The following is a 16,534-nucleotide window of genomic DNA, read 5'->3' on the forward strand; positions in this document are numbered from 1 at the left end:
CATACACATATATTAAAGGACATGCTCAGATAGAGCTAACAAATTTATCCAAAACTTAAAATCACATTAGAATAATTTCATGCTATGAATTACCTGATATATTACAGGACATGCTCAGATAGAGCTAACAAATTTATCCAAAACTTAAAATCACATTAGAATAATTTCATGCTATGAATTAGCCGAATAATAACTACTGAATTTTATGTTCTCAAGCATATAGTGTCTTATAACCTTACAATTCGAAACATTGGTTCAAAAATTCGAGGAAGGTTCTTAATATTACTAATTTCATAATACTTGATACAATGTTACAATCAAAATCCGGACAACCTTAAAAAAAAGTGTATGTAAATGTAGTGATGTTTCATTCAGAAACCAAGAAATTATATTATTTTAAATACAATTTTATATAATATTCACAAACTACTCTTAGATGTTCACAAATCTACTAATTAATTTCAAACTACCACAAAATTAATTCTCTTTTTTGAAAACTAATAAATATTTTGCAACCTAATTTTAGCAATAATTAGAATCTAAATTTTTATAAGCAAGTCAAAGGAAGAGTACATTAAACTTGATAGAGGCAAAAACTCAAAACACCTAAAACACCCAAAATGAACTCACCTTCCCATCAGGACCGTCGTGGCCATCACCATGACCACAAACTTCCTATACACCTTGTAATGCTCTCTCAAAATCCTTCAAGAGCTCTATCGCCTCATCCTGCACAAAATTAGGATTCTCAAAAATAATAATGAGCGCAGAAAATTTTTTCAAAGAGGGAGAACAGAACGGTGTGGGAAATCCCTCAATCTAAGCCTCTTTTTGGCTCTCAATCCTAAATTGAGGGCTTCGTCATCTACAAAATTGACAATAATAATGTTTAGCCCCAACTTTTGGGATAATAATAATAAAGGATACAAAAGAAATTTACAGGTAAGGATAGCATACCACATTAACAGGGGAACCAATACAGACTGCAAAGAAGCCAGCCCTAAGACCAGATAAAAGATGGGTAAAGACATTATCAGAGAAGCCGGGGATTTTTAATATGGTCTGTACAAATCACAAAAATTATGGAGCAAATAAGAGACAACATTAAAAGGATACAAAAATATCCAATGAGAATCTTCTTTGATGACTGGAATATAAACTTGTTTCACTTGGTCATAACTTGTCAATTCTGTAGCATTTATTATAGCATTACGTGCAACATTAGGACCAATCCCAGTCCACAGAGCACAAACTCCTTCCTAACATTTTGAAATCTTTGACAACTTCAGTAAAATAACATGACTGAGAAAAGGTAGAATTAATTAGAGTTCAATATAAAACCTGTCTGACTATAGTAGAGTAAGCATTCAGAGATCCTGAATAACGTCTTGGTACACCCGCTGGAAGCTTGCCTTCAGCTTGAAGTCATACTTTCACCAAATAGGTTGGATTTGCGACTGTTATTGCTATAGCACATATTTGAAAATTATAACACAAACATGTTATAAAATTGTCAGGAGTAGGCCAAAGAAGAAATCTTACCTTAGAAATTAAAAAAACTCAAATATAAATTGGTCAAACAGATGCAGTTTTGAAATTTTCTATGGGGGCGGTTAGGATGCGCATTTTAGCAGGGCGATCTCCCTGCTAACTTGCGCCATCGCCGAGATTTCAATGGCGAGATCTAGGAAGAAGAAGAATGCTAGCAAGGGTCCTCTCAACAAGGAGCTCCGTGATTCTCTGTTCTCTTATCCCTCATCATCTGGGATCTCTGGTTCTGCTGGATTCTCTTTTGATGATGAATCTGATGTAACAGTGAATCATCTCCCTCAAGAAATGGATAGCACTGGACCAAAGGGGGCTAAGAAGAAGGTATCATCTATTAAGAACTACTTCTTTGTCTGTTCCTCCTCAGCTTGGATCTGATCCTAGAATCTCTCATGAGCTAAGTAAATCCTCTCAATCCTGGGCTGATGTTTTTGAGGAATTTGTTGATTCTGATCTGATTGTTGATTCCTGTGTTGAGCTTCGAACTCCTCTTGTAGATCAGTCTAAATCAGTTATTGATTTTCCTAATCTGAATGGAAATTCAAATAAGAAATCTGCTGCAGTCTCTCATGATAAGAATCTGGAGAAGAAGAATGAGGAAATTAAAATTCCTGAAAATGAAATTCAAGGGAATAAGCAATCTGAGGCAGTTAAAAATCCTGAATCTGAAATTCAAGGGACTAAGCAATCTTTTGTTAGCTTATTCTCTGATAATAGGCAAGCTGGAAGAGGTCTATCCTTAAACTTTGCTCCTTCTTCCCAGGGAAATATAGTTACCTTCAATGAAGAAGAATGGAGGGAAGGGGAAAATTTTTGGAAATATGCTCTAATTGGACATGTAATTGGGATGAATGCTAAATTTAAATCGATGGAGACCTATGTTACTAAGCTCTGGGGAAAAATTTCCATCCCTAAAGTCTTTTTGATTAAACAAGGAGTATTCCTGTTTGAATTCCAAAATGAGAGCAGCATGAGGGGGATTCTTGAAGGGGGTCCCTGGTTCTTTGGCTCACGTCCTCTTGTGCTCAAGCCATGGTCTATTGATCTGGATGTTGAAAAACTTCAGGACCAGAAATATCCCTTATGGGTGCAATTCCCTAATCTGAGACTGAATTTGTGGAGTTCCACAGGTATTAGCAAAATTGCAAATATGATTGGATGCCCTATAGCTACTGATAAGCTTACTGCCTCACGGCAAAGATTGAGCTATGCAAGGGTTCTATTGGAAGTAGATCTCCCTTTAAAAGCTCCTCTACCTGATCAAATCAAGATCCAAGGGCCTGACGGCAAACATTACTATCAAAATGTGCTCTATGAATTCAAGCCAAGGTGGTGTTCAATTTGTAAACTTGTTGGCCATGATACTCAGCATTGCAGGAAAAATGGTGGAAAAAAAGCCTGGGTGCCAGTTAAGAAATCCAATCCTCTTCCAGCTACAGGAGGTGTGTCTACAGACAAAATTGAAGCTCAAAAGAATCCTACTAATGATTTATCTGGAGATCTTGCACAGTCCTCTTCTGATGCAGGAGGAGAGTATGCTGGTAAGATTGAGTCAGGCATTTCTATGCTGGGAAAACATGCACAGATTCCCTCTGTCCAGAGAATGAATTCTGAGAATGGACTGAATGGAATACAACATCTCCTGGAAAAGCATCAAAACTCTGCTGGGAGTGGGAAAACATGCACAGTTGGGGGTTCAGCTTACCCTTTCTCTCCTTCCATAAATTCCAGTGGTTTTACTAATGTTACTAGAGCTCTTGCTGCAAAAAGGCTTACTATAAGAGAACCTGGCACATCAATGCAAGCTTCACAATTCTCTGTTCTTGATCATCAAATCTTTGATTTGGACCCCTCTAATGCTGATAGAGGGGATACTGTTCTATAGATGCACCTAGCTATTTGGAACATTAGGGGATTGAATAAATCCTCTAAGCATGGGGCAGTGAGGAAGTTTATTCAAGAGTATAAGGTTTCTTTTCTTGCTCTCTTGGAAACTAAAATTGCAAGTGATAAAAAAATTCAGATTATTGGTAAAAAGATTGCTAAGGAGTGGAAATGGATATCTAATAAGCATTTGGCAAGTAATGCCAGAGTATGGATTCTATGGGATGATGATGTATTATCTGTTCAGGTGGTTAATTCTTCTGATCAATACATAACTTGTGAATTGAATTCTAAAGATGGTAAGGTATCTTGCCTTCTCACTGCAGTCTATGCTCACAATTTGAATGATGAGAGAAAAGTCTTATGGGAAGATTTATTAGCCTTCAAAAGAAATGTTTCTTGTCCATGGCTAGTGGGTGGTGACTTTAATGCTATCCTAAATGATGATGAAAGAATTGGTGGTGTCCAGGCATCTGGTGTTGGAAATACTGATTTTCAGACTTTTATTTCATCTAGTCAACTGAATCATATTAAAACCTCTGGCTCCTTTTTCACATGGAGCAACAAACAGGATGCAGCAACGAGAGTGTGGAGCAGACTGGACAGATCCTTGGTGAATCAAGATTGGATTAACCAGTACAATACAAGTCAAGTAGAGTATTTGTTGCCTTTATGCTCTGATCACTCCCCTGGGCTTATATCTATTGGTGATGATATTGATGAAGTCAAAAAGCCTTTTAAATTTTTCAACATGTGGGCAAAACACCCTGACTTTCTAGAGGTGGTCAGATCTGCTTGGTATAGGAATGTCAGGGGGTTTAACATGTTCAGATTTTATACAAAGCTTAAAAGTCTTAAGCATGCTTTTAAGGAGCTGAATAATAAGAATTACATGAATATCAGTCAACAGGTTTTGAGAGCTCAAGCTGATCTCTTGGATGTCCAAACCAAGCTGGATGCTGATCCTTTTAATACTGATCTTATTCTTAGAGAGAAGGCTTGCATGAAGAAATATTCTATTATGCTGGAGAATGAAAATTCTTTCTTAAGGCAAAAAGCTAGCATAAAATGGGGACTTCATTCTGATAAGGGATCTCAGTTCTTTCATTCAGTTATGAAAAACAAGAGACACCAAAACAGAATTTTATCAATTTATACTGATGATGGCTCCAGAATCTCTGATTTATCTGAAATCACTGATGAGCTCATTGGTTTTTACAAGAAGTTGCTGGGTACTGCTAAAGTTAACACAATTGCTGATGCTAGCATAATTTCAAATGGACCCATCCTAACCTCTGAACAGAAGCATGACCTGAGTTCCCCTGTCTCTAGGGATGAGATCAAACAAGCTCTTTTTTCGATGCCTGACAATAAGGCTCCTGGTCCTGATGGATTCAATGCCTTCTTTTTCAAAGCTGCATGGTCTGTAATCAAGGAGGATCTTTATCTTGCAGTTGAGGAGTTCTTCCAATCAGGTACACTCTTGGGTTCTCTTAATGCTACATCTATTACCCTTGTGCCTAAAGTCCTTAATCCTATCTCGGCCACTGATTATCGCCCTATAGCCTGTTGCAATGTTATCTACAAAATCATATCTAAAGTCATTGCCACCAGGGTTAAGAAATTTATGGGTTATCTTGTCAATGATGCACAATGTGCTTTTGTAAGTGGGAGACTTATTTCAAGTAATTTTTTACTTGCACATGAGTTATTCAAGCACTATGGGAGGAAAAATAATTCCCCTAGAGCTATTTTAAATGTTGACCTGAGGAAGGCTTTTGACACCATTGATTGGGATTTCATAAGGAGTATGTTGATTGGTTTGAACTTTCCCAACAATATGGTCTGCTGGATCATGGAATGCATATCTACCCCTAAATTTTCTTTAGCTTTGAATGGTGGTCTACATGGTTATTTTCATGGTGCAAGAGGCTTGAGGCAAGGGGATCCTCTCTCCCCCTATCTGTTTGTTATAGGGATGGAATATCTTTCCAGGAAACTCAACTCTCTTCAGGATGATTCATCTTTCAAATATCATCCAAAGTGCTCTAGGTTGAAGATTAACCATCTGGTCTTTGCTGATGATTTGTTGCTGTTATGTAAGGCTGACATGAGTTCTATTGCTAAAATCTTCACTTGCCTTCAAGAATTTGGACATGTTTCTGGTCTGGAAGCCAACTCAAACAAATGTGCTGTGTACCTGAGTGGTGTATCTGATTATCTCAAAGATCAGATATGCAATCACCTCAAATTCCCTGAAGGAGTTCTGCCTATGAAATACCTGGGCCTACCTCTGACTGCTAAAAGACTCTCATACACTGATTGTTCTAGTCTTATTGGTAAAATTTACAATCAGTTTCAAACCTGGCAACAAAACAAATGCCTGACCTATGCTGGAAGACTTGAACTGATTAAGTCTGTTATTTTGGGCATCCAAACATATTGGCTAAGCAATTACATCCTCCCAATCAAAGCTTTGGAAAAGATAGATAGTTTGTGCTCTGCCTTTCTATGGGGACACAAATTTCACTTAGTAAACTGGGGTTCTGTTTGTCAAGGCAAAAAATATGGGGGACTGGGCATTTTCTCAGCTAAGTACTGGAACTATGCAGCTGCCACTAAGATTTTGTGGTTGCTTCATCTTAAAAAGGATCTCTTATGGATCAAGTGGGTACATGGTAACTATCTTCAAAATCAAAATATTTGGACTGTTCAACCCAAGACAAATGACTCATGGATGTGGAGGCAACTCCTTAAAATGAGGGATATGCTTGTGAGTAAATTTGGGAATGCTGTTACTGCTAAAATAGCAGACTGTTGCTCTGATGGCAAGCTTCTCTTATCTGCAGTTTACAGAGCTCTCATACATCCTGCTAATTCAGTTGCTTGGGCTAAAACAGTTTGGGATGGCTTTCTATTCCCTAAGAACTCCTTTGTGTTTTGGCTAGCTTGTCACTCTAGACTTCTTACAAAGGATAGACTGTGCAGAATGAACATTTTAAGCACGAATCAACTCCACTGTGTGCTGTGTGACAGTCACCAGTTAGAGACTAGAGATCACATCTTTTTTGAATGTCAATATTCAGGGGAAGTATGGAACTTGGTGATGACCTGGTTGGGATATAAATGGAGGTCCTGCACATGGGACTTGTTATTGTACTGGTACTCTCATAAATTGAAAGGAAAAAGTCCCATGAAGAAGCTGAAAAGGATGTGCTTATCTGCTGCTGTTTACATGATTTGGAGGGAGAGAAATCTAAGAATTTTTCAGGACAAGAAGAAGCTACCTGCTCAAGTTTTCAGAGATATAAAGCTTTCGATTTTTTGTAAAATTCTAAATGATAGTTCACATGTACATATGATAGAGCTACTTGAAAGTTTGTAATTTTTCATTTGTTCTCCAGGTTTCTGGAACTTTGTTTGACCTTATATGTTCAAATTTGGGAGATGAATAAAATTCACAGTTCATTGACCAAAAAAACAGATGCAGTTTTACTAACACTGACATTATGAATTAAACTATAAAATGGACCTAGACCTACCAGTTGTAAGGCCAGCAAGTATTTTCTTGGTTAGAGGAATATCTCCAACGAAATTCTCACCAACATACAAGGATTCAACCTAACAAAAGAGCCAACAACTGACAAATAAAAAATATAAATATCAGGCAAATTCCTATTTGATAAACAGTATAAACTTACCGGCTCATACAGTCCAATCCGTAGGCCTCCAAATACACATTGACGATGTAATCCTAGTACAATACCTTTCCAAAGTGCTGTCATGTCTTCTTCTCTAGCAATTGTAGATACAGTACCTAACATGCCTCTGTATTTTGGTAAAGTCGTTACATCTCCTGAAACCGATTTCTTTTGAAGCTGAAGCCTGACTTTTGTAGTGTCCAAAGGATTGGTGCAAATCTTGCACATGAATTTACTCAAAAATCTACTAATTAATCTCAAACTACTACAAAACTAATTCTCTTATTCAAAAACTAAGAAATATATTTTATAACCTAATTTTAGAAATAATTAGAATCTAAATTTTTTTTAAGCAAGTCACAGGAAGAGTACATTAAACTTGATAGAGGCAAAAACTCAAAACACCTCACACTTGGAAATAATAACACAAAAATAGCCTCACACTTGGAAAACCAAAGGAAATGCTATCACAATTGGAAAAACCAAACCAATGCCCACACATTTGGGAAAACCCCAAATGAAAAAAGGAAAAAACACTAACGAATAACCCATTTTCGAGTCAAGTGCGTGTTGCGTGCACCAAGATACTACTGATACTATGTGGCAATTCTAAAAAGATAACAAAAGAATCATATAAATTATCAAATTATCAATCTGCTTCTCCATACAAGACAACAAAGTTTTGCTCTATGAAAAGCCATCATCATCAAACTGAGCTTATTGAAATCAGTAGTAGTAAAGACAGATAAGAAGAAGGACTAAAATTGTCAACCAAAATAGTAGGTGGTTTGATGGAGTATGTGAAACAAATCATATTTCTAACCTAATATTGTCAAGTGTCTTGTGAGTAACTTATATGAAAGAATGTCATATTCAAGATAGGAACCAAATGTTTGGGCATCCTCCAACAACTTGGTTAAGATAGGGGTATACATTGTTGGCATTTTTGTTTTGATAATGTTTAACAAATAATTTACCACTAATGTTGTTTGTCTAGTATTTATGTTTATCTATTTATTGTAAACAAACAATATGTTGGAGGTTGGATAGAATTACGTCATAACGATCATATCAAATGGAGGTTAGCAGAAATTATGGAGTGAAGCAATGCAATTCAAGTTAAAGATCCAAGTTCAAACTTCATCCGTAAGTTTACCAAGAAGAGCTTATTAAAGATCAAGATCATAGCTTGGATATATTTAGTTTAGATTTATATTATGTGTGCTGGTACTTTAAGCTCAATTATATATATCCACAAACAAAGTTTTTACAAGCATATAAATAAATATTTATATTCATACATGTCTGTTTTTACGTGGTTAAGTTGGTTTGGTTTAATTTCATAGATATGAAACAAATATATATTCATATACATACTCATATATTTCATATTTTATTGTATTTGTGTATTCATTGTTTATAGACTTCATAACAATAGTTTATATCTTCCTTTAAGTCTATAAAATCAGTTTATAGAGTTTCAAAACTTGGTTTATGTCAAAACATCAAAATTCAAGTATCTCATGTTTTTATGTTTTGGACTATTTTTTAAAATGAAGAGATTTCTCATTTGGGAGGTGCCTTTTGAAAACCAGTTTTTGTAGTATGTGTATTATCATGTCTACAATCATTTCCCAAAGTTTTATAATTTTTAGAAATTATTTGATATTTTTTAACAACGTTCAAAGTTAAAAAAAAATTTGTACATGTTTATGAGTCGACTCATGAACAATATTGAGTCGACTCACAAACTGCTGTGTAGTTTATATTTTGTTTCTGATGAGTTGACTCATAACATTATGAGTCGACCCAGACAGGTTGAGTTGACTCATACCTGTCATAAGTCGACTCATAAACTGTGCTGAAAAGTATGTTTTGTTTCTGCTGAGTCGACCCATGACTTTATGAGTCGACACGTGCATGATGAGTCGACTCATGAATTTTATGAGTCGACCCATAAGCTGTTTTTAGCCTATAACGGCGAGGTTATGAGTCGACCCATGATATTTATGAGTCGACCCATAAAGTGTCTGTTGCACAGTAACATCAATTTTCCAGCCTTGTCCTGATTTGGTTTTTTGATCATTTTGCTTGGGTTTTTGCTGATGTTTTAGGTGGCTATATATATACCCCCCTTGCTCTCATCTCTCAGCACCCATCTAAGAAGTTTTTAAACAAGGTTTAACAAGGGTTTAAGTTTCGTTTAGTTTTGTTTCAAGTTTGATTTGTGAAGATTGTTTCACAAGAAGAGGAGATCATCTTTGGTTTGAGCTATCCACTTCACATCTTTATCTCTCTTGCTCTAGAGAAGTTTTATTAACTCAATTATCTAGCTTGTCTATATTTACATTGTCATATTTATATTAGCCAGACTTTAATTGAGTTTGACTTTATTTCTCTTTGTTCACACACAACCTACTGAGCTTATTATATTTACATTCATAGTATGATTTGGGTTGTGGGGAGTGTATCATTGAGTGTGAGCTTACATTGTGTTCTTATCCATATTAGAGAACAATCATTTGTTGTATTGTGCTTATTGTGAGATTCATTTTGTATTATACTAGTACACCAAGAGGAGTGTGTGGTGAGAGACGAGGTCGCTTCTAAGAGGAGTGGGGTCGGTAGTAAAGCCTAGAGAGAGATGTGGCAATTCTGAGCACTTGAGGAAGGACACGGACTAGATACCAACACTTAAAAGGTGTAGAGTGTAGTTACATTGTGAGATTGTGAACGTTGATCGGTGAGCGTTGAAAACCGATATTGTGTGGTGTAATTGTGAACGTTGATCGGTGAGCGTTGAAAACCGATATTGTGTGGTGTAAACGTTATTCGGGTGAGCGTAAAAAACCCGGTTGTGATAGTGGCGTTGAAAACCGATATTGTGTGGTGTAAACGTTATTCGGGTGAGCGTAAAAAACCCGGTTGTGATAGTGAAGATCTCCTCGAGATGAGGAGCGGAGACGTAAGTCGTGGGGACTGAACTCCGTAAAGATATCGTTTGTTTGTGATTGTATTGGCGCACTTATTTTTATGTTCATATCTTATATTATCTTTGTATATTGCTTGTTGCTTATATTGCCTACTATCTAGTTTAGATTGTTTATCCTTGTGTTATTTGTATATCCTTGCATATATCTCATAGTATATCTTATTGCTAGGATATATCCCTTTGTTCATATTGCATATTCTTGCTCATAATATATTATATATCTATTTTGCAAGAACAATTTATTAATAAGTTTTAATTGGCATAAAATCGGATTAGATTAGCACAAGACTCTAATCACCTCCCCTCTAGGATCTAACAATTGGTATCAGAGCTTGGTGCTCTTTGATTTAAGGTCTAATCATCTTGAGTTAAAGATCCAAGTTATTTTTTTATGCTAATCTTGTTTAGATTTTCTTTATTATCTTGCTTGTACATATATACATATATTATGGATATGCATGGTGCACCTAGTTTAGGTTATGCCATCAATATTACGCTAAAATTAGATAATTTCCCTTTATGACCAATAGTGTGTTAGATTTAAGCTATTTGTTGGATCTAAACATTCTGATTTATAGAAACTTATAGATGATACTTATATTGTGCCCACTACGGAGAAATCTAAGTGGAATAAAAATGATCATCGAATGCTTACAATGAATAAGATTTTGTTAGAATATTTGCTAAATGCTTTTGATTCATCTATGTCTAACAAGTTTATTCATTTTGATAGTGCTTACAATTTATGGAAATTTATAGAAGCACATCAAGGCAATTTGGAGGAAATCCGACATAGTTTGGAGGATTCTTCTTCAAGTGATATTGGAGCTTCTTCATGCACACGACCACTAGGCGTTATCCCTAGTGTGGTATGCGGTTCCGAACCCGATAATGATTTATCTAGTGATAAACTTGTTTGTGCTAGTGAAAAATTATTACGTGCCTATAACAAATTACATAAAGATTTTATTGACTTACAAAGCAAACATGTTAATTTAGAATCCGATAATGAGTTGCTAGGTTCCAAATTTGATGTTATTTTAAAAGAAAATACCTTGCTTAAAGAAAACAATGATATGTTAAATTTGGAAAATAAAAAATTAACATCATCCATTTCTAGCTTAACTCATGAAAGAGATTATGCCAAGTTAGAAGTAAAGAACATAAAAAATGATATTACTTCTTTTATAAATGACTATTTATGTTCTACTTCTAATAATCATGTGAATAATCACATTTCATCTTTAGATTTAACTTTGAAAACATGCATTAATCACATTTCATCTTTAGATTTAACTTTGAAAACATGCATTAATAATCATAAGAAGCTTATGAATATGTGTGTCAAGTCTAGTGTAAACAAGTCATCATCCATTAATAATCTTGTGAATATGTTAATTTAGAATCTTGTGAATAATCACATTTCATCTTTAGATTTAACTTTAAAAACATGCATTAATAATCATAAGAAGCTTATGAATATGTGTGTCAAGTCTAGTGTAAACAAGTCATCATCCACTCATTATGCACACATATATAGCAAAGTTTACAAGTGCTCTATTTGCGACCTTAAATGCCATTTAGCTAAATTTTGCTATGATGCATACAAATATAAAAATATCAATGCTTCTTGTGCATCTCATCAGGTTTCTTCATCACATGTACACACACATACACTCATTATTCATCATAAACACGCTCATGTGTATAGATGTGATCATTGTGGCCGTTTTGGCCATTTAGCCAAGTTTTGCTTTGATTTAAAAAAGAACTCAAATTTGCCAAATGCTTCTAGTAGACCACATGTTTTTAAATGTGATGTTTGTGATAGGTTTGGATATCTTGCAAAATTTTGTTATGATATGCAAAAAGCTTCTAAGTTGCAATATGTTCCAAATAGACTATTGTTTAAGAATGTTTCTCATTTGCAAAATATTTTTAAAAAACAATCTTTTATTTGCAAATGATTCTCGTGCACGAGCTAATGGTCCACAAAAACAAATGGGTCGCTTTCATTACACACATTACAATCGGAAGGGTCATTTGAATGATTATTGCTTTGACCGTGTTAGTGCACCACATGCGCTCAAGAGGGTTCATAACCTTAGAGTTTTGAGCTTAAAAAATAGGGGTCATGTCCCTAAATCTCTTGGTACCAAGAATTCTTGAGTACCAAAATAAATTTGATTTCTAAACCAATAATTTTAGTGTTTTTCTTTTCCTTTTCTTGGTTTTGAAAAGTATACTTTAAATTTTTGAACATGAAAATAATTCTTCTTATTGGTCATATTATTTTGTTTTCATGATTATTGGTTTTGTTTTGATGAGAGGTTTGTATTTATATAACCCCCCGGGTTTATTGGATGTTTATTCCCAAATCTTGTTTATCGGGTACTAAAAGTCCTTATATGGGTTGAAACAAGCTCAAGAGCTTGATATGGTTGCCTCTCTCATTTGTGAAAATCAATGATGATTTCGTTTTATACTTTCAAAGATGATTTTTTCCATAGTTCATGATTATTGTACGTTTTGTAATCTCATTTTTGAACTATGAAAATTTTGTTTTGATTTGTTCTTTTGAATTCATTATATAGCACAAATAGATGATTTAAATTTTAATTGTGCCTTATAATACATTCTATATGTGGTTTGGTCCAGTTCTACAAAGAAAGCTTTCTTTATTGATCAAACATTGTTCTTGGACTTAAATCTTGATTTATGATTTTATTTGAGTGATTTGTTTTTATTTGAAAACTCTTTTTTTTCATGATTCTCATGTTTCTCTTCTTTTGATTTTATAAATCTATTTATATTTGTTATTGTGTTTTGAGACACCTATTTATAATGACATATCATTATGTATCCTCATTGTATTTTTTGTATGTGAGTGGTGTTTAGCATATTTTTTTATCTATGCTTGCTCACATATATTTACCTTGATCTTTATTGTATATATTCCATAAGGCATTTTGATAGGGGGAGCAAATCCCTATATATTTTCTTGTTTTATGCTCACCCATGCTTATAGGTAGGGGGAGCTTTCACTCTCTTCATTCTTGTTGGTTTTCCCTTTTTGATATTGTCAAAGAGGAAGAAATATTATAAGTATACTCTTTTTGTTTATATGCATGATAATTACAATATTGTATATTCATTTTCTTTCATACATATATTATTTTTATAAATTATTTGTCATCATCAAAAAGGGGGAGATTGTTGGCCTCTTTGTTTTGATGATGTTTAATAAATAATTTATCACTAATGTTATTTGTCTAGTGTTTGTGTTTATCTATTTATTATAGACAAACAATATGTTGGAGGTTGGATGGAATTACACCATAACGATCATATCAAATGGAGGTTAGCAGAAATTATGGAGTGAAGCAATGCAATTCAAGTTGAAGATCCAAGTTCAAACTTCATCCACAAGTTTACCAAGAAGAGCTTATTAAAGATCAAGATCATAGCTTGGGTATATTTAGTTTAGATTTATATTATGTGTGTTGGTACTTTAAGCTTAATTATATACCCACATATTTTATTGGTTTCTATGTGTGTGTGTGTGTGTGTGTGTGTGTGTGTGTGTGTATATATATATATTCATTGTTTATAGACTTCATAACAATAGTTTATATCTTCCTTTAAGTCTATAAAATCAGTTTATAGATTTTCAAAACTTGGTTTATGTCAAAACATCAAAATTCAAGTATCTCATGTTTTTATGTTTTGGACTATTTTTTAAAATGAAGAGATGTCTCATTTGGAAGGTGTTTTTTGAAAACCAGTTTTTGTAGTATGTGTATTATTATGTCTAAAATCATTTCCCAAAGTTTTATAATTTTTAAAAATTATTTGATATTTTTTAACAATGTTCAAAGTTGAAATTTTCTGTGTACATGTTTATGAGTCGACTCATGAACAATATTGAGTCGACTCATAAACTGCTGTGTAGTTTACATTTTGTTTCTGATGAGTTGACTCATAACATCATGAGTTAACCCAGACAGGTTGAGTTGACTCATACCTGTCATAAGTCGACTCATAAACTGTGCTGGAAAGTGTGTTTTGTTTCTGCTAAGTCAACCCATGACTTTATGAGTGGACCCATGCATGATGAGTCGACTCATGAATTTTATGACTCAACCCAAAAGCTGTTTTTAGCCTATAACAGCTAGGTTATGAGTCGACCCATGATATTTATGAGTCGACCCATAAAGTGTCTGTTGCATAGTAACAACAATTTTCCAGCCTTGTCCTGATTTGGTTTTTTGATCATTTTGCTTGGATTTTTGCTGATGTTTTGGGTGGCTATATATATACCCCCTTGCTCTCATCTCTCAGCACCCATCTAAGAAGTTTTTAAACATGGTTTAACAAGGGTTTAAGTTTCGTTTAGTTTTGTTTCAAGTTTGGTTTGTGAAGATTGTTCCACAAGAAGAAGAGATCATCTTTGGTTTGAGCTATCCACTTCACATCTTCATCTCTCTTGCTCTAGAGAAGTTTTCTTAACTCAATTATCTAGCTTGTTTATATTTACATTGTCATATTTATATTAGCCAGACTTTAATTGAGTTTGACTTTATTTCTCTTTGTTCACACACAAGCTATTGAGCTTATTATATTTACATTCATAGTATGATTTGGGTTGTGGGGAGTGTATCATTGAGTGTGAGCTTACATTGTGTTCTCATCCATATTAGAGAACAATCATTTATTGTATTGTGCTTATTGTGAGATTTACTTTGTATTACACTATTACACTGAGAGGAGTGTGTGGTGAGAGACGTGGTCGCTTCCAATAGGAGTGGGGTCGGTAGTAAAGCCTAGAGAGAGAGGTGGTAATTCCGAGCACTTGAGAAAGGACACGGACTAGGGACCAACACTTTGAAGTTGTGGAGTGTAGTTACATTGTGAGATTGTGAACGGCGATCGATGAGCGTTAAAAACCGATATTGTGTGGTGTAAACGTTATTCGGGTGAGCGTTGAAAACCCGGTTGTGATAGTGGAGATCTCCTCGAGGTGAGGAGCGGAGACGTAGGTCATGGGGACCGAACTCCGTGAACATATCATTTCTTTATGATTACATTGACGCACCTATTTTTATGTTCATATCTTATATCGCCTTTGTTTATTGCTTGTTGCTTATATTACCCACTATCTAGTTTAGATTATTTACCATTGTGTTATTTGTATATCCTCGCATATATCTCATAGTATATCTCATTGTTAGCATATATCCCTTTGTTCATATTGCATATTCTTGCTCCTAACATATTGTATATCTATTTTGCAAGAACAATTTATTAATAGGTTTTAATTGGTATAAAATCAGATTTGATTAGCACAAGACCCTAATCACCCCCCTCTAGGATCTAACATGCATAACATTGGAGTAATAATTATTTATTTATGTTGCTAAATAGCACTTTATTAGTTCTTGAGTTCCTCTAAGCTTATCATAATTAGTGGTAGAAAAAGGCTTTGCATAATTCCATCAGAAGGCAAGCTAAAAATGAAAAAAAACTCAAAGAGTACTAATATAAAGTATAATACAAAATATGACAGATTATTCCCACCACTAAGAAGATCATATCTACTTAAAATCGTATAGAAGAAGCAAAGCTGGGGCCAGATAGTTGTATCTATTTATTTTTGTAAAATAAGAATAATAACTAAAGTTTATAACAGTGAGAAATTCCCTCTACCGACACAAAAAGAGAGTACAAAAAAAGCATGATACCCAACAGAGAACATTCTCTGAGAGCAAAATCTAATCAACGCTGGATAAAGATGAACAGGTGAAAATTAAATATATTTCTTTATTCAATACCCAACAAAGTACATAGATCTGCAAGGAATATAACAGAAATTGCTAGCTATGAACAAAGTAAAACCTTATCTCAGACAAATATGCTAAAATTAGTTAAATTTGTTTAGGAACCACAAGAACAGAACGCTACTGATCAATTTTGAGTATTCATAAAATAAAATTGACATAATTTTAGCTTGTTAGAACTTTACTAGTCAATTTTGAGCATTCATAAAATTCTACAAATATTAATTATCCATGCACATAAGTTTCCTCCTAAAAGACAAAAATCCATAAAATCCAAGGTAAATCCTTCTTAATTCTAGAGTTCCCTTCAAGAGATTTATGTACTACAGAGAAAATTAACTACCATGAACTAAGAAGAATAGAAAAAATTTAAACAAATTAAACATATTAGCTTTATAATTAACAAATTTAAATTAAAAGAAATAAACCTTCTCAACTGAAGGAGTTGGGAAAAAGTTGCTTACTCTCAACAACAACAAGTGCTTTGGAGTCATCAGCCTTGTCTTTGGCCGGAGGCAGCAGTGTCGCCGGAGATGGGATCACTTTCTTCTCATCCGCCACATCTTTCGGGG

General features: G+C 34.3%; 1 pseudogene; it reads right to left on the reverse strand.

The window, feature by feature from the left end:
• On the reverse strand, positions 676-14,073 carry LOC109837850 (annotated as a pseudogene).

Source organism: Asparagus officinalis, chromosome 1 (assembly GCF_001876935.1).
Source record: "Asparagus officinalis chromosome 1, Aspof.V1, whole genome shotgun sequence".
NCBI lineage: Eukaryota > Viridiplantae > Streptophyta > Magnoliopsida > Asparagales > Asparagaceae > Asparagus > Asparagus officinalis.